Source organism: Lissotriton helveticus, chromosome 6 (assembly GCF_964261635.1).
Source record: "Lissotriton helveticus chromosome 6, aLisHel1.1, whole genome shotgun sequence".
Lineage (NCBI taxonomy): Eukaryota > Metazoa > Chordata > Amphibia > Caudata > Salamandridae > Lissotriton > Lissotriton helveticus.
Genome location: NC_136067.1, coordinates 1900062311 through 1900082950, shown reverse-complemented (window position 1 = coordinate 1900082950; position 20640 = coordinate 1900062311). Strand labels below are relative to the sequence as shown.

At 42.6% G+C, this 20640-nt stretch overlaps 1 long non-coding RNA gene across 1 annotated transcript in view; it reads left to right on the top strand.

Moving 5' to 3' along the window:
- The window catches only part of LOC144761944 (uncharacterized), a 61285-nt gene that overhangs the window by 4366 nt on the left and 36279 nt on the right, over positions 1-20640 (top strand). The window lies entirely within an intron of this gene.

The window sequence follows — 20640 nt, the reverse complement described above, 5'->3', positions numbered from 1 at the left end:
AACTTAAACTTAATGGTTACATGACACATTACTGCACAGTCATATTTATGTTTACGTAACAACAAAGATACCCCATGAGTGGCAAATGTGTATGTTCTAAATATTTAAATGTAAAATGTCATTTTTGACGCTGGAGGCTTTGCGCAGAGCGCTGATGACATTCCATGCTCTCCATAGTTGCTGCATTTCTACCACTTCTGCGCTGCGTCAGCTGTGAGGTAGGAGTGGGGTTGCTACTACTCCTGCTGGAGGTGTCCTCACTGTCTGCTGCATCCAAAAGTGCGCTGGCGCAAAAGTTTGCTGTTTGTAGTATTTCCACAGCAGATGTGCCCTTGTCCAGGCCTTTGGCTATGTTTTGTGTGCAGTCACTGATTTCTCTTTGCATGTTGATGCTGCGCCGTGTAAAATTACATGTCACAGTACATAATCTGTTAATAGCTTTTGTGTACCCATGCATTCTGCCATGTGCACGGTGAGCTGCCTTGTTGCATGAGGTTTCTGTGCGTTCTAAAGTCAAGCATAGTCTGTCTATTGATGCTGCCATTGCTTTCATTCCATCTCCCACGCTTTCTTGGTTGTGGTTCAATTTTGTCAGCTGCCTATTAATAGAACGGAGGGCCTTGTGTTGCACATGAAGCATATCCTGCTCTAACCCTGCAAAGACTGTTGGAGTTTCCACATGACCACTGCTGCTCCTTGAACTCTCCAAACTATACATACGTGGTCTTCTTTGTGTTTGGGCTTGGTCTTCAGTACCACAAGGGACCACTGTGTCATGACCACTGTCTCTTGTACCACCTTCATTATTGAGATCATCTTCTAAAGGAGGCAGAGGGGCCACGTGTCTGCGCTTTCTTCGCACAATGGGGGTAGAGACAGTCTCATCACTGCTTACGCCTTCTGCAGCCGAAACATCTTGGAGAGGTGATTCATTGCCCTCAGTTTCATCGCTTGAATGCCTTGACTGTGCTGTGGATGTAGAGTGAGACATATGAGTTTGTTGTATGATATTGTTTTTGAAAATAAACTGTTTCTACTTGAAAATGTAACAACATTGGAAGTACATTTTAGTCTTCTTTCAAAAAGCACTATGTGTGTCTGTGTTTATTTGATGACAAAATCAAAATGTGAAAGGTAAACTACAACACCTATGATGCATGGCTCACTGTATGTGAATCTGTGTACCAGGACTTAAACATTCCTATCCACTGTGTACTTGTACTAGACCAATGTACATGCATTACCCACTACTTTTTAAACATGAAATCATGCATCTTACCTTGTGCACTTTGTGTAGGGTCAGAGCTGTCTATTTCAGCCACACCACTCACACTCTCAGGCAAGAGAGTGGCCTCCACCAGTTCCTCGTTCGAAGTTCCACCACCAGTTTTGTTTGCCTCCTTAAGTCTTTCTGCAAGCCTTTCTTTTGACCGCTGGCGCATGTCGTACCATCTTTTGCGCAGTTCCTCAATGGACTCCCACTGAATTGACTTTCTGCTGTATGTCCGGCCAGATTTTTATTTTTCTTGCTTCTGGCACTTTCAATGCTTTTTTACCAAAAAGCAACTCATGGCTGCAAGCCATCTCTTCAATTAATATTTCTTCTTCCTTTTCAGAAAACTTATGTTTTCTCTTTCTTTTTTCTGCAGCCATTCCCTCCTGCGGGTTTTGGGACTCCATATCAGAGCAAGCAGGTCTGTTCAGCCTCCAAACAGTCTTCCAACTGCCACTGGGTGTGGCTCAGGCAAGCAGGTGCAGGTAATCACTCCCACTTCCTGCCTGTGATGTCATCAACCTGCTCCTGCATTGCAGATTCCCTTTTTTGGCGATTTCTTAATTTGCGAATTTCGCAAATTAGGAAATCACAAAAAATTCTGAGAACAATTTGCGATTTTTAAGAAATCGCAAAATAATCGTAAAAACGTTCATACATCGTGTTTTGCGAATCTGCAATTGCGAATCGCTAAATATCGCAATTACTGAATCCCAAAACCCAATCTTGATACATCTTCCCCTTAGTTTCTTGACTTTTGCCAATGTCGTTTTTGCACGCTGTAAGATTGTTTTAAGTTCCCAGCCCTTAATCGTTGTTAATCACATCAGGAGTGTTTCAAGTTTGATACTCCAGTGCTTCTGCAGCAGAAGTGGTTTGAAAATGAGAGCACTGGCTGTGAGGTTGCTGCTGCTGCTTCTTACAGGATGATCCTCCATTCTAAGGCTAGCTGCACCTGTTACACCTCAACTTTGCTACAGAAAGAGGAGTTGTCGCTTTCCTCTCTTGAGTGCTTCAGATGCCTCATAGTCTTTCTGTCTCAGTTCTGGGACAGTGCAGTTGCACAGGGCAACGCCACTAAGGCCCCACTTGCTGCAGGCCTATGCTAATCCTTGCGATGGATCAGCAAATGCCTTGCTTCTCCTTTTAAACTCAAGTGGGAAGCTCAAAGATAGGACTAGAGACTTCCAAATTTTAGAGGTACATCTAGAGAAGTCTGTTGTGGTGTGATTTTTCATGCAAGAGAGTCCAAAGGCTTTGTAATTTAATAAAGAAGAGTTATTGTTCTACATCAGGATGGACATTGTTCTTCTTTACATTAACTTTAATTGATCAAACTATGGAATTTAAAAAAAGTAAGCATGTTGATGAAACCTATGTTTATGGACATTACTATTTAAGTGGTTATTTTGCTTTCTAAACTTTATATGTAACACACTGTTTCTATTGTGTTAAGGGCACACACACCACAGTCATGCTAGCACCCTATCAGCAATGTCTTGTTTGTAACTTTTAAACTATTGCACAAACTCTCAGCCACACATTGCAGACTGGTAGGAATGTCTGATTGGCATGCGCAGTAGGCCATGGGAATGGATAATATGAAGCAGGGTGTGACTGAAAACTAATTCAACATCTAATTTTAAGTATTTTTTACATTATAAACTGATTTACAATAATTTACTAACAGAATACAGAAATTAGTTAATCGATATATTACCAAACTAAGGGCCTGAATAGAGTTTGGCAGTTAGTGTAATCCGTCACAAACATGAAGGATATCCCATCTTCGGTAATACAGGTGCCATAGGCTACAATGCACTAGTAATAAGGTGGACAGGATATTTACACAACCTGATAACGTGTTGTCATACAATTTGGTCCTCAAAATGCCCTCCAACTGATAAAGTGATACATAGAACATGCAAAAAGGTTTTAATTCCCTTGCTTTCAAAGTGCTGACCAAATTTGGCTGTCAACTCAATGTAGGTGTCCATCAATTTCCGTAATCCTGATATTTGTCAGTAGCTAATAATTCATGCATAATGTATCAGCAACAGCATATTTTCTCCAATATCTTAATTTTGCATTCCAGAACTACATTTTTTATTTTGAGGAAAAGTATAATGTGTAATTTCGTAAGATCACATTGTTCAGATATGATTAATAATGTATTACCATAAGCCATTACACAATTTTGCAAAAAATAATAATAATAATGCATAAGTCTACCAACCCAAAACAGCTTTATCGTATTCACAGTTCTATTCTAATTCTAGCTGGTGGAGGATCTGTGTTACATTAAGTAGATTTCCAATTCATGCAGTACCAATCACATCAAACGTATCATTTTGAGAGCCCAAGAAAATGTGATCCATATAGTAATAATGAACAATTCATACTTTCATTATTGATAAAGCTTTACTCACTGCTTCTCAAGCAATGTTTCTATCCTGTCCATATTTACTAGCCCACCTTGATGCAGTAGATTGACATATGATGACCAATTCAGCTTGTCATACATTTTTACCCCTAGGTAAGAGTATTCCTGTGCCTTGTTAATGTTGTCATTGTCAATAAACCATATAAGAGATCTTTTGTCTTGTAAATACCATAATTTCGGTCTTGACAATATAGAGAATTTAGATATACTGAAAATATATTTTGAAATCTACCCTAAACATAAAAATGAGATTGTATGCATAAGCACCCATGCTTTTTCGGTATACATGTCAAATTTTCTCAATGTTCTTTATACAATATAGACCGGACAAATCACCTGTGACAAAATATTCAATGATATGCAAGCCCTCAGCTTCTAGCAGGTTGTGTGTGGCCTGTCACGCCTTGAAGACTAAAACATGTCAATACAACTTTAGGTATAAATGGACATTCCCTTTTTTTCCTTCTGCTTGTTAAACTTAATTTAGAAGCACACTACTTGCACCAGAAACAACACCCCATTATACCCATAAGACATTATAGAAACTGAGGAATCTGGAGTTTGAGGCAATACATTGTAATGTCAAAGCCATCCTACCTGGCTCATGAGACCCTGAAGCTCAGCTTCTCATCAGCTAAAATAAAATCATCTGCTCTGGACGCGATGATAATAGCCAATGCCAAAATATCTAAGCTACTACTATGAGCACACAAAGGCATGATGAAGTGCCAACTCTGTTCTCATTGTAACAATGTGTTAATGGGGCAATCAATCACTCACCCTAGATCTGGCAGAAACATTAGGCTGAATTTTACCGCTAACTGCAACTACACTCATGCCATTTATGTGATGAAATGCCCTGGTGGCATATACTATGTTGGTAAACCTGAGAGGACCGTAAGAATTCGCATTACTGAACATAAATGCAGGATACATACTAAAACATTGAGTTCCTCTTTGCCTAACACTGGGTAGATAATCAACACACCATCGCACAACTCAGATTTAGTGTAATTGAAGTCATCGAACCACTACCTGGTCGAGACTTATTCAAACTGCTTTTACAACTTGAAACAGACTGGATTTGGTTTCCTGAGACTCTTCAGTTCGAATTGTCCTGGTTTTTTTTAGCATTATTACTGCATCATCTTATATTGACTAATTGTCTTTGATCTCCTGGATGCTCTTACTCTGATTGACCTAGTTTTGTAAAGGCAAGCTTTTATTAGTTTTGTATATGCGGGTTGCAGTGTGTGCTGTAACGTTTATTTCATGATTTATTCATTTTCAAGCTCACTGGTTTTGTATAGCAGCACCATTGTTACAGTACTTTGTTTTCACTTCACTTATTTCACTTCACTGATTTTGCTTTATTGTGTATTTTTTATGGTTTACATGCATTTGCTTTTTACTGGATCTATGTGACATTCGCAGTTCTACTGATGCAATATATTAATTTCTTTGAATATTTTACTTCCTTTGAATGTTTAATATTGGAGTTATTATCACTTTCTTCTCTTCTTTACTCATTAGCTCTTTTGCACTTTAGCACTTTAGCTCGTCTCGCTACGAGCGCTTATTGAGTTTACTAATCTGGGCTAGTCCTGTTTCTATTGCCACTATCAGGACGCAATGTACGCACAATCGTGGTTTCACTTATTTACGGGACACTTTGACTGGGTTGAATGCTCTGTCACGCCAGTTACTTCGGCTGTGAGACGCTCGCGGGATGCACTACCTGTGCTTCGGTAAGCTTCTATCTGAGGTTCGGTTGAACGGTTTCACTTATTTCCGGGACACTGTGACTGGGTTGAATGCTCTATCACACCAGTTACTTCGGCTGTGAGACCCTCACGGGATGCACTACCTGTGCTTCGGTAAGCTTCTAGCTGAGGTTCAGTTGAACAATTCACCAGAACAATTAACCTTAACTAATGGCAGTGCGTCGAACTCACTGAAGTTCTCACTTTCGTTTTATAGAAATCTCATACCGTCGGCATTAGAGGTAATCTCTTTCTTTTTTTGATAAACACGAGGGACATTTTGTAACCTATTTCGGCATTTCACCATGTCTTTTATTTATCTATCTGTTTCACAGTTGGCACCGATTCCGTGCCTGTAGTCGGTATCGCGCTGCGTACTTGGTGTCTCCCTAAGGTATTTCCTTTTTTGATTTATTCGAATTTCCTTGCACAGCATTCTGGGTGCACACATTAACACTCCGGGTTGTATTGTTTTCATTCTTTTTTTCACATTCTCCCACGCCTCCACCCAGGTCCATTTATCTTTTACTAGTATGTCTTATTCTAAGCCCTGTTCGCTTGTCTGTATGAGCCCAATTAAATTTAAGCACGATGTATATAGCCTTGAGCATGATTTTCTTGTAATACTTATTGTAATTATTGATGTTCTAGATCCTCCTGACGAAGGGCAGAATAACACCCAAAATGCATTGGGAAAGGGAAAATTCATCTGTCATCTGATTTATCATGCTGAGTAAAGCATCATCGTGTTTCTTTTGAAGAAATTCTGCTATGGACTGAATAAAAAGCAGATTTTGGATAACTTCTTCGTTCGTTATGTTTGGAAGTGTTTTGACAACGCTTGTTCAAGGATAAATTGTTCATTGATTACTTGTTTTGAGATTGTCACAATTATACATTTAAAGTACTCTAATTACCAAATGTACACTTTGGATTAAGTGACATTGTAGTAGTGCACCTTGAGTTCCTGTACACTCATCCGGGCTGATATCGTTTACTTTCGTATTAGGAGGCTGACAGAGCCCCTGCACATATTAATTTAAGAATGTTTGATGAAAAGATCACTTAGTTTAATTTGATTACCTTCAAGTGCATTTTTGATGTATCTCCTTTTTGTTATATAAAATATCTAAGCATGGCATCAGATCAACTGACAAGAATTCAGTGCTCAACTAGACACACTTAAATGGCCAACCAGAACAGATATGGTCACATCAAAGTCTGAAAAGAACAAGCTACAAGAGAGGAAACCAACTACCATGGACATATCGAAGGGTCAAAAAGGCATTCATTTATAAATGCATTATTGAGGCAACCAGCAAAATGGAGGAAATTATCTTTGTTCACAAGTAACCATTCCATTAATTTTAGGCAATGGGAACCTATCTACAATGATGTTATTGTTAAGGTGGCACAAGTCCACACAAAGCCACATTTTTCAGTTGCTATGCCTAGCAATGACCACCAGAGAAATCCAGTCCAAAGCTTCAATGGCTTCAATTGAATTAGAAGTTACTAATTTGTTAAGTTTATTTTCCACTTCACTTCTAATTAACATAGGAACATTCCTGCATTTATGGACTTTGGGAATGGCATTATCTTTAAGGCAAATTAAATGCTCAAAGCCTAAAGAATTACTCAACTTGTTATTAAAAACACTTGGGAACTGTTCTCATGTTCTCTCACCCAAAGTGCTGCTTTCATACACTATTAGTACCTGTTCCTCACTGTTAGGATCTAGTATAATGGGTATTTCCTTTTGGACAAGCCAGCGCAACACAGGTGGACCAGTTTTTGCGACATATAACATCACACTAGTCGGCCTGTTTTTGAATTCGAACGTGAACGATCTATACCCCAAAAGGTCTATCTTTTCTCCACAGTATCCTTCTGGGTGTATATCTTGTTCATTCAAATGATGACGTACCTTTAATACTAATGAGGATTTCCACAAGTCCTCATTAATGATTGTGTAAGGAGATTCTGAATCTGAATACATTTTAAGTTTAACACTTCCTATTTTCATCAAACACTCAGGTTTGTTGCCACTTAATCAATCATTAATGTTGAGTACTAAATTGTTTCATACATTCATAACTAGATTATCAACCGGAATATCATCCTCATAACACTCTTGCAACGTGAAATTTTCATAAGTTTCACCTACAAATTTACCTTTTGTATTCCTTCGTCTGCAAACTTTAGCATAATGACTGATAATTGCTGCATTTCTGTTGTGCTGCAGGATAATTTTTGCTTTTTGCGAGATGATCTAAACTACTGCACCTGTAACATCTTGTTTGTTCCCTGGGTATGGCTCTCCCACAACCTATTTTAGGAGGACCTTGTCTGTCAAACCTTGGTGAACTACATTTTCCAAACTTATCACTGCTGATATTAATTTTGCTAACTACAGCATCTTGTGTGTCATCTTTTAACACTACAGCACTCCTACTAGACATCTCCGCCTTGCAAACTAAAGCTAAAATCTCTTGTAAAGGACCATCACCATTGACCCAAAGTCTATCTTCGATAGAAAGATTGTATGCATGCATGACAACCTTATCTCTTATGAAGTCAGCATGCAGTGTACCAAACTTGCAGTCTAAAGCTAACCTTTTTAGCTCCGAAACATAGTTATCCACAGTTTCAGCTTTACCCTGTTTCCTATGGAAGAATTTAAATCTAGTGATGCCTATACAGACTTTTGGTGAAAAATAATTATTCAAATGTAATAATGCAAGATCAAAAACATTGGTATCACTCGCAACAGCGGGTTTAGTCATATGGTCATAAACTTTCAATCCAGCTGGACCTAAAGAATGTAGAAGTAACCTTTTCTTTTGAACTGCAGCCATCTTTCCTGCTTCATCCACACCATCAATATAGTTCTTGAAATATGATTTCCATTCACACCATTTCATGGGTGGTTCAGATGCACACACCCAAAAAGGTTGAGGAGCACTAATATTGTAATTCTGTGTGGCCATGATGTATGGACTAGTTCAGGGTCTTATCCACTGTACGTACTTCACCACACATGTGAGCCTAAAGTGACAAATTACCCCCAATTAAGTAATCATGCTTGTCAGTGAATGAAAAGGAGAATAGTAATTGAAAAAAAAATCAAAACTCTCCTATAAATACTGTGAGAATTGTAGTAAGACCATACATAAACGAGAGAACCAAATAGAAACTCTTCAAATGCCAGAAGTAGAAGAGTATTTATGAAGTAGAAGAGTATTCATCCCGATCTTGGCGGTAATTCACGGAACACAGAAGTGATATCCAAAATGGCCACTGTTGGGGTCCCGCAGCGTGACCCTTCGTAGTGACGTCACTAGCCCTTATGACTGAAAGAAGGACAGGCTGACAGAGACAATCCAAGCGTACTGTGAATGCAGCAGGAGTTCCAAGCAATGCGTGCACTTACTTGGCAACCAGGTATAAGACGCAAACTCTGAATGAAGACGTCTTGGCAACCAAGGATGCACCACTTGGTAACAGGTATGTTAGAAAACGTTGTAACTGCCGTATATGAACTGAAACACTGAATACCGCTTCATGAAAAACTGCTTCAAAGTTCAACAATCCGTCAGTCTTCCTGTAAATGAGGCTAGCTGCAAAACTTAATCTTCAGTAGTTGACACCGCAATTACCAATCTCACCTAGATTCCTTGAAGTGGGAGTTTGTTCCGTAGTAACAATAATAGCAGAAGGTTCCTTAAAACTTGCACGCGTAGGCTCTCACGCTCCATGGCACTCTTCGCCAGTGTTAAATTACACACTGGATGTAAACTGTAGTAATATCCTTTATTGCCAAGGAGCAACAGAAAGACACCGCCAGTAGCACTGGCATCCTTGCCAATAGCTGATTCTAACCTCCTCCTTACAATTGGGGGATAGAAGAAGAAAGGAAATCAATGATGTGATATATGAATAGAAAGAACGCAGAAGGGTGGGTTGGGGATAAGAAACGAAGAAATTAAAGAAGGGATGAAGGAAGGAGCATGAAAAAAAGAAAGTACGAAATGAATGGAGGAAGAAGGATTAAATGCATCAAGGGAGGAAGGATGGAGAATTAATGAGGGTGTAGGGAAGGTTGAATGGAATGAGGGTGTGAGGAAGCAAGAAACAAGAGGGAAAAGGAGGCATGGCTTGAAGTGCTTCGGGCGAGAAAAAAGGAAATGAAAAAAGATGGGACGAAGGAAAGAAAGGAGGTCAGGAGAACGGATTCAAGTATGAAAGGCACTGGGTCAACGAGGTACAGAGAGAATAATGGCAGTGCAATATTGCAAAGAAATTGAAAAAAAAAGATTGATATACATTTGTGTCCTTAACATACCATGTATGTTTGTAAAGCACATATTCACCAAAGGAAGCCTTGACAATGAATTTAAAATGTTGTGCTCCCAGCTCAACGGCACACATTTTATCGACCACATGAAGATGAAAGACTGAGTTGCCACATCAAAATTTACATTTATGACCCTGAGAACAAGCATTGATTCCTGGAGTGGATATAAAAAAATGTGCAAGAATGAAAAACATAAAAGGGGGAGAAAGGAGGAGAGGTCTGAAGGCAGAGATAGATACGGAAGACAAAGAATGTGAAGAGAAGTGAGGAAAGCAGAGATGGGGAGTGGAAGATTGGAGCGAAACAGGATGAGAATAAAAAAAGGAAAGAGGAGAAAGGGAAGAAGGCCAGACAGCGGGGATGGGTTAAAAGAGAGTGGAAAGGAAAGATGAGAAGGTGAAAAATGAAAAGCAGTCAATGATGGGAGGTGGCGATTAAGAAGAAACGTGGACGTAGGGCAGAAAGTGAAGGAAGAATGGAGCGAAGGGAAGGAGTAGAGTGTGAAGGGTAGGAAGAAAAGCAAATACTGAGGAAAAGAAAGAAAGAGTACACCTCTGCTTTATTAAATATACAGTAATTAATTATGTAAAGTTGAGGGGTGACAGAACTATATCATTCTTGACCTGTCTCATCAATGCATAGCTGTTCTGTCCTAGACACACAATAGCGATTAAGGACACCATATTCCTGAGTGGAAAGCTTGGGCAACACCATTCGTGCATGCACTGCGAAAGCACGTGCCATTGTTAGTTTTAAGGACTCGTTTTTAGGTCTCGCTAGACGTACGCAAAAGCGAAGCTTTTGCGTGCAAAAGCGAAGCTTTTGCGTCTAGCGAGACAACTAATGTCATCACTTTCAGGGGAATGTAGACAGCAGACTGTCACGAGCGTCTCCTGCCGGAGATTCTACCTCGTGAGCGCGCACGTCGCCGTGCCTCATTTTCCCATTCTGAAACCAAGCCACACTCATGCATGCGCACATACACACACTGCATACACACACACACGCACCCCCCCTTAAACAGACACACGCTGCATACACACACGCACCCCCCCTTAAGCAGACACACGCACGCACATACACACTCAGACACACGCGCGTACACCCCCACCCTCAACCCCACTCACCGGGCTCCTCTCCCCTTACGCATGGGAAGGCACTGTGGAGCTCTGTGCAAGAAGGAGCGCTGTTTAAAATCACCGCCGCCTCCCACAGCGGCATTGTAGGGAAATTCTAAGTAAGTTGCCTCAGCGTAAACACCGCCGCAGCTCGGGAAGGTCGGGAGCCTCAGAAATCCCCGAGCGCAGCTCCTCTGACGTCAGACGAGGAGCCGCGCTGGGATTGGTGCCGGTGGAAGTCAAGGTTTCTGATTGGTTGGTTTCTGATAGGTTTCTGATTGGTTTCTGACTGATAGCCAACCAACCAAGAAGCCTTGAAACGGAAGACTCGTCGACGCCAGGCGGGAGGGGCTTCTTCGCTCCTCACCCGGGCAGCGCCTGCTTTTCACGGCGTGTCTATCAGCTTGGTTCACGACAGCACATGTGCATGCGCACGGCTTGTCTTTCAGCTCGCGCCCTCGGACAGCAGATGAGCACGCGCAGGGGCCTCTTAACTTTCAAGCGCTCCCACCCACCACGCGCTCGCCTGGACAGCCCCATCAGCCTGAGTTGTCAGCGGGTCGGCGCTTTGTGCAAGGCTGAGGAGAAGCGCTGTTTGTCATTCAGGAGGGACTCCACTTGCGCTGTCCCTGCCGGCATCATCCCAATGCGCTCGAGGTTGAAGGCGGGAGCCTTCTGCGGCCCCCGTGCCTGCGGCGGTTCTCCGTGTAAGACGTACTTACGAGGCTGTCAGGAACAAGAGGCGCAGACTGGTGTTGGGAGAACACAAGGAGGCGAGATGGAGACCAGGCTGATGCTGGTGGCCGCCCTGTGCTGCAACATGAGACCCAACGGTGAGACGCGCTCTACGGTTCCCTGCGCACTAGGCATTCCGGCGGTTCCTTTTTTTCTTATCTCTGCAACTTGCTGTGTTTATGTCACATCCCCACCCACAGGCTTGTCATTTTAGTATTCTCCACCTTGTTTTTAGTTTGCCTTCTCCCGTTTAGTCATGTAAAATGATGTTTCCTTTCTGTGCGAGACAGACGAAGCGATCATTACTAAATAAAGGTTGTACCGTCAACAGACGATAGGATGTGGCACAGTGGTCAGAACTGTCAACTCGGGAGCTGGGGATCTGGGTTCGAGCCTCGGCGGCACTCTTCCTCCGTGCCTATGGACAGATTCCTGGATAAGCTTCCCTATATAAATCTACGAACTTAGCTTAACCTAACAATATCCCAAACCCCTTATTTTGAGTGCAGAAATAAAAAAAGAACATTTTATTTAACATTAACCAACAACTGATCATGCGGGTCACAGACTTCACTTTGCGGGAGTCTCTCCTCACGCTGGTTTACTGTCGTTATGAAGCATGCCTGCCGCACATCTGAAGGTAGAATTAGTTTTGTGCGCCCCAAAAAGCCTTTGATGTACCAGGATTCTGGCTGTCTCCAAACTTTCGCGACTCCCCAAATTTACCCTGAATGGCTCTGCTTCCGGGGTGAGGGCAGGCGCATGCGGTCTGTGTCGCGTTATTTTCTGCGCATTCGGGTATGTTTGCCGGATGTCGTTCTGTGTAGGGGTTGTCTATTTGTCTGGCCTGCCTGCTTCTGTCTGCCTGTCTGCTGCCACCCTGTCTGGGTGCTCTGCATCTAGAGTCTCTGCCTGACTGCTTTTCTGTCACCCCGTCTTTCTGGGAAACAGATTGTATGTGACCCTGTCTGTAACTCTGTGACCCTTCCACTGCCAGTCTGTGTGTCTGTCTGCGAGTGTTTCCTAGTGTGGGCCTGTGGACCTGTCACTGTGCCTGCTTGCTTGGCAACAAGTCTGTCTGCCTGTAAAGGTGCTTGTGACCCGACCTGCCTCTCTAAGACGCCGTAAATGTGTATGGGTGCTTGCAGTGAGTGTGCCTGACTGCCTCAGTGTTTCGCCGTGAGTCCGCCTCTGTCTGTTTGTGTGTGCGTCTACGCACTGTTTGTATCCGCTTGTGTCTGTCTGTGAGGCTCTCTGCTATAAGCCTGTCTCGGAACAGGCATGTTCACCACCAGTGCTTGTTTGATTCGTGTCCGGGGCACAATCTGTCCGCCTTCGGGTTCCGTGGAAGTACGCCGCCGTGTTCAGCTGTGAGTCTGTGTGTCTTTGGACCCTGGTGTGCCACTCACGCCGAGGTGTGTGTTTATTTAGGGCTGTCTTGTTTGTGTCTGTGCGCGTGTTTACATCCACCCCTGAACATGTATGTGCGTATCATACCTTCCAGTGTGCGTCCTTGCACTGATCCCCATATCTTGCAGTGTTGCTGTCACGCCTAGCAGTATGTGCGTCTGTTTGTGTATGTTTGTGTGTGCATGTGCTTATGTGCACGTGTTCAGATCCCCCTGGCCCGTTAGTTTATGTCATGACTTCCAGTGTGCATGTATTTACACCCCTTAACCGCCGCGTGCGAGTCTGTGCAGATGTGTGTGTGTGTGTGTGCGCCTACAGCAATCCGATGGCGTCATACTCCGCATATCCCATGCCATACAGAGAGAGAGAGAGAGTGTGTGTGCGTGAGTGGGACAATGTGTGTAGCAAGGTGTGCACTGCCCGAAGTGTACACGTACAGCTCTCCCAGGGCCTTGTTTTTCCTTTGTGGTCTTCTAAACGTTGTCTGGCTATTAACTCAAGTAGAGAGAGAAATATGTGTGGAATCTGCAGAGTCTTGGGGACTCCTCGCCCAGGAGTTCGATTCCCAGAGAGCCAATGTGTCCTAACCCCAAGCTGTGCCGCTTTCACCAACAGGTGTCCTTCCCAGCTGTGCCAGTTGTGCACCCTCACTCACTTCTCCTCGGCACTGGCAGTCTCAAACACCAGTGTGCCATTCTTACCCCAGCTCCCAGGGTATCCCCGCTCTCGGGCCTTTCCCTAAGCAGCCTCCCTGCAACTGTCATGCTGATCACCAGCCCTGGCTCTATTGCACCCAGTACCACCGCCCTGAGTCACTCAACTTCTTCACTACTGGACGACACCCCCACCGACCCCCAAACTCCGTCCTGCAAACTCAATGTAACTGTTCCTTTGAAATACCCCTGTGTGGTTTTTTCTCAGCACCACACTTTAATTTTTCACTTCAGAAATACCACCCCGTTTACTCCTGTGCCCCAGCAACACCAGCCCGTTTACTCCTGTGACACAGCAATGCCACCCAGTTTACTTCTGTGCCCCAGCAATACCACCTGTTTACTCCTCTGCCACAGCAATACCACCCGTTTACTCCTGGCCACAGCAATACCACCCAGTTTAGTCCTGTGTCCCAGCAATACCAGCTCTTTTATACTTGTAGCAACACCAGCCCGTTTACTCGTGTAGCAACACCAGCCCGTTTACTCCTGTAGCAACACCATCCCGTTTACTCCTGTGCCCCAGCAACACCAGCCCATTTACTCCTGTGCCTCAGCAACACCAGCACGTTTACTCCTGTACCACGGAAATACTACCCGGTTTACTTCTGTGCCCCAGCAATCCCAGCCCGTTTACTCCTGTACCAACACCAGCCCGTTTACTCCTGTGACACAGCAATGCCACCCAGTTTACTCGGTGCGTAAACAAGCACTTTGTACTTATAGTCCATGCTTATGAGAAGCAAGGCTGGCAGTCTCTTTTACTGCCAGCCTTGCTCATCGTAAGCACGGACTGTACGTGTACCGATTGCAGGTTTTAAAAAAAATGAATAAAAGACATTGTCATTTACAATGCCGATAGCTCAAACTTTAATAATGCGAGACCTATTGCATTGTAAATGCTTGTTTCAGAGTGAATGTGAACATGGCAATCCCACCACCTCCTCAAGCTTGGTGTAGGCACCCCCAAAAGAGATTGTTGCATCAGGCGCCAGGAACGCTAAATCGGGCTCTGCCAACATGTTCACTTAGAAACTCAATAATTCATCCACTCACATTGGCTTGAGTATTTAAAAATACATCGCAAATTAACTCCATGTGAAGATAGAAACAATGTCATATTTTTAAATTACGGCTTCCTTTTACAATTTGTCAACTTCAGGCTTGTTTGCACAGGTCTTCCTGTAGTGTATCCTAAACAGTCTACATTTTCATAAGTGTGCACTGAATCATTTGCACAACATGAATGACTCTATAGTACTCAAGAGGCAACAGTGGTGGAAGACAAAAATGTCATATGACTCTTTCAATTTAGCTCCTAAATGATCAATCTTTTTTCAAAACAGTTAACCCTTTCCAGCTCATAATAAGCCAATTACATAGAGTGTAGTGGGTCAGGGGTGGCATTTTCCCATAAGTGGATTTAATTAAGGAGACCGACAATGGTTTCCGCAGCATATTATTGCTCATTTTGCTTTTGTACACTTTAATCAACCGGCATGTATGTTCGGATCAGTCAGTTTCAGCTGTTGTGTTCATTCATGTAGTAATTGAATTTAATGGAAATGAAATGAAATGACACACTTGCAGAGACAATGCAACAAGTATGTGAAATTCAAACACACAAATACTTTCCTGCTATTAACTAACCTGCTTCAGCCCACTGCCAACCACATTTTAAATCGCAAAGTGCATACATTTGTGATTTTGGATGAGTGTATCGTTTTTAAAAGCTTTCTTTATTTAGGGTTCACGTTAGCCAGTCTTTTTAATTTGGTAAAATCAAAAGCAACTTGTAGATTAGAAACGGCCTTCTTTTCAGGTATCTGTTATATCTTTCGGCTATTTCTTATAACAAATGTGGACTTCTTATATCCTACAGCTGAGCTAGTGCAAACTATCTGTCGCAATTAAAACACTACAAAAAGTCCTCATTTTCAAGGCAAACACACAAATTACAAAATCAGCAATGGCCCTCCCAGCGCCAAAAATGATTTGCTCCACTTTCCTTGTCTTTAAGGGATGATGGGCTAGCCAAATTGTGTTGCATCACCTTGTGCAAAATTAATATACCTTCCTGAGCACTATAGGACAAATACACTTCAAATTACCTTCATTTGGTAATAAGTTCCTATATAAATCCCTAAATGTAGTATATAGGTACAGTCATGTATACACAATGTACAGTACTATAGCCAGTCCTTGTAAATGAAAATGAAAAATCAAAATAAACACGATCCAGTATTGAATTTGTTTTGATAGATCATATTTCCAAAGTTAGACCAAATCCAACAGAAATTCCTATCACAAGTATAAAAATAAAGTGTATATATATATAATGTAGATAAAATGTATATACAGGCTATTATAATATGTATATTGTATATTGTTTAAATTATGTCTGGCTTTGCATATATGAGATAACATTGATCTATCCATGCAGAATTACTGTTACAAAATGGCGCCTATATTCTATGGTCCGTAGGAGCCCATGTATTTCTGTTAGTCCTTCCTCTCTGTTTATTATAAGTGAGCCTTGGCGCCAAACTGCTAATTTAATTGAATGTGCCTCGCTTGCCAAGTATCAGTGAGCAAGGGCACGGACGTGCCCGAAATGCGTCTGATGGCATTTTTTACCCACTTGATGAAATAAAATACAGCAACTTTACATCATCTGCCTCGAAGTGCTGATTTGGTTGTCTGCGTGCCTTTCCGTGCGGCAAGCACGTTTGGGAAAGCTGGATTGTTATATTCAACAGGACGTGGTCGGTTCCTGTATCAACGCGGACCCCATCACATTTAGCAGGCTGACTATTGAATCGGACCGCGAGGAGTTCCTGTTCCACATAGGAGCAACACCGGTCAGCCCCTTGGTTATCCACTAAAAGAAGCACTCTATCACCGAAGCGGGAGTACCGAGTTGAGTGTCGAAGGACGTTCCCCGGGAAGCGGCTGCTACGGTGAGAGACATTGTGATGTTCTAAGGAGTTAAACCAAGTTGTGGAGGTGCACAGAGGCAATTAATAGGGGTTTGACGAACAAAATCCCTGTCATTTTGCGATTAACAAAACCATTAAATAGTGTGGGTAACATGTCAGATGAGCGGGAGCGCGAGGAAGCTTTTGAGGAGCTTTTCCAGAACTTGCCGGTAGTGGGGGCAGAAGGCTAATCTCAGCACAAAAAGACAAAAGATGATAATGAAACTTCGGAGGTCAAAACGCTGCTTAAAACGTTAGAAAAGAACAGCAGAGGAGAGCTCACAAAATGGTGGGAGATTCGATCTTTGGAAAAATACAAAGAAGTTGGGCGGGTCCCGCGTGGTTTACGTATTATGCTGGTGCCCTGTTCTGAAAATCCCAATCCCCTGCTATTGAAATACCCGGGCTGAATACAATTTGGAAGCCTCAATGCGATTGGTGTGTCTATTGGTGGAGTATGCCAAAATTGATCGGCAAGTTAACCTGGATGAAGTAGCACGCATTACCACAGAACTATCTAAAGAAAAGTATAATAAGGACAGAGTATATATAGACAAAACAACAAGTGAAATGAAAGAACGCCTAAAGAAGCAGGAGGGGGTAATAAAAACGCGTAAAGCATTTAAATTTGCCCGTGACCAACAAGATTACCAACAGGGGCGTATATATACATTTGCTCGTAAGTACGATCATTTAATGAGCCAACGCACTGCAACTACACCAATGGCCACGGTTCAGCAGACAGAGGCGGGAGTCAATGACCCCGAAACATCTATTTCTGATGCAAGCCTAGTACCTAGTGAGGAGGATTCTGATGAAGGCACCTCAGGTGCAAAGCGAGGGGATCTAGGGCAACTAACCCTTGGAGAAGAAATGGAATATGTGAGAATGCAACGCAAGTCGACTCTCCGTCCAAGAGTACCAAATGCCAAACAAGGCACAGGAGGAACAAGCGACGGAAACAGCGGCGCCAGTGCGCAGCCTCCAAAAGGAAAGCAACAGAAGAGGTTTTGGCGCAAAAAGAACAAACAGACATAGACGAAAATACGATTATCAATCTCACTGATGTGGAGCTCAGCAAGGCGGAAAAACAGCTACTTGCACTAGGCCTGTCATACTGTCCGGAGAGTCATTTTAACTATGTAAATACCCGGATTGATATTTTCAAGTTCATTCGGAAAATCAAGTTGCAAAAGTACTATGCAGTTAAAACAGGGTTGGAGGTTAAGAAACAATCAAGTAACACATCATTGCCAGTGAGGACTGGAGTACAATCAAGAGATGTTGGTCTTTTACGAGACCTACAAAATCTAAGAGATGATGACAACAGTGACAGCAGTACCCAGGAGGTAGCTAGGGAGGAGGAGATTAATATTAATCAACCAGCAGGAAGTCCATTTAAACCAACATCCACCTTCAACCCTAGCATGCCCAGAGATGCAATTGACGTGTTTTCAGATCGAGTGATAGAGGAAATCAAAAATCTTCAAAGTAAGACCATGAAGTCTCGTACTAAACCCAGTGTAAAACACGACTCTACAACTTGCTCATGAAAAAACTAAAAAATGAAAAAAGTATTGTGATTAACAAATCAGACAAGGGAGGGAATGTAGTTTTATGGGGAAAACAGCAGTACATTAAAGAGGCTTTGAGACAACTGGGGGACACTACGTGTTACTCCAAAATTGACATGACCACCGCTAGAAAAATCAATGACTCTTATCTCTCAGACCTATATAAGTGGAAACGTGAAGGCCTCCTGAGCAAAGATGAGTTCAACTTTTTGCAAAAAGACTCCCCTGTGATGCCTAATATGTACTTAATACCTAAAGTGCACAAACAACAAACACCAGTGCCAGGCAGGCCCATTGTGTCCGCTATCAACAGCATGTTCGAGAACACATCGAAATATATTGATTTCATTTTACAGGAATTTGTGGTCACATTACCGGCCTACATAAAAGATACCACGGAATTTTTGTACCAATTGAGCCAATGCACATGGTCGGATGAATTATTGCTTATCACTATGGACATAGCAACATTGTACACAAGCATATCTCACAATGATGGCCTTCGTGCAATGAAATTCTATCTAGATAAACGCCCTATTGAACTGCATGCACACAGTAAAATGTTGCTGGATATGACAGAGAAATGTTTGCGTAATAATGCTTTCCTGTTTAATAGCGAGGTGTACAGACAAGAGAGAGGCGTCGCCATGGGGTCGTGTTTCTCCCCCAGCTACGCGGGGCTCCACGTAGACTGGTGGGAGGAACACGTCCTCAGGGTTGAGCACAAGGAATTTTGGCATAACAATGTACTTAAGTATTGGCGTTATATAGACGACGTGTGTATTATCTGGAAAGGGACAGAAGAAACTGCTATTAAGTTTGTACAGACGATCAATGTTAATAATTTGAATCTTCAATTTACAGCTAATATCAGTAAATCCAAAATCAGCTTCCTAGATGTAATGATAGAGACCAAGGACAGTAACATTTCCACGAGCCTGTTTAGGAAGGAAACATCAGGCAACTCTATCTTGCACGCGACAAGCTTCCATCCTCAGCGCACAATTAGAAGCATCCCCTATGGGGAGTTCTTGAGAATTCATCGATCATGTAGCAGTCCTGAGCTTAGAGACAAATGTCAACTGGAAGCCAAAAACAGATTGATTAGTCGCGGGTATAAATCTACACTGTTAGAGTCAGCAATGAGGAAAGAAACTCACTGAGCAGGGATGATCTTTTGAACCCAGAACGGGACACAAAGAAACATCTAGATAAAGACAACACCATCAGGCTAATCACCAGTTATAGTCGCCAAGCTAAACAAGTCACCAAAATTGTCAAACAACAGTGGCCCATCATTCTGACAGATCAAGTCCTTAGAGACATTATGCCCAGGGTTCCGACCGTCACCTTTAGGAGAGCCTATGCAATGAGAAATGACCTGGTCAGCAGTAATCCTGAAACCAGTAAGAACAAAGACTGGCTCTGCCCCCGTAAGGGGTTCTTTCGCTGCAGCTCATGTAGAGCCTGTAAATTCGGGGTGAATACCAGAACTTACACAACCCCCTTTGAGGATAACCCTATATCCCTACGAGACCACTACACTTGCCGCACAGAATTAGCTGTTTATGTACTTACCTGTAGCTGCAATTTACAATATGCTGGCAGCACGAAGTTGCCTGTGCACCAGCGCATTTTACAGCATTTGCGCGCCATTGTACATGCCGACCAAAGCTACCCGGTAGCTCGGCATTTTCAAACTGTACACGAGAAAAATTTGACACATTTAACTTACTTTGTCATAGACGCAGTAGTCCCTAGTAAAAGAGGAGGTGACTATGAGAAAAAATTGCGGCAATTGGAGTCACGCTATATAGTGTTGCTCAACAGTAAGAGCCCAGGGGGTCTCAATATGGGAGAAGACCTACACAATTTTCTTTGAGTGTGATTCCAAAGAGGGGTCATAGGTAGGTTCCGGTAGAATACAATGAGAACACCGAGCAGGCAATTATGAGTAACATTTTTTGAACTATGTAAGACGATGTATGCATCTCTTAAAGTCTATTATATGATCAAAGAGTTGGCCTACGAACAATAAGTTTTCCCCACTATCGATTAAGAAAGTCGTATCATACACATGCACTTTAGCACATCTGCACTATATTTTTTCTTTCTCTTTTTCCTTCATTAGCACTATTTTTCACCTCTAAAGCACCCGATTAGGCGACACACATTACTTACAGCAAGGTCAGATTAAAAGAAGAGGATGGACTGGAGGGAGTGTGTATTATTAAATATTGTTGATTAGGTCATTAAGGGGCGGGACGCATTTCATG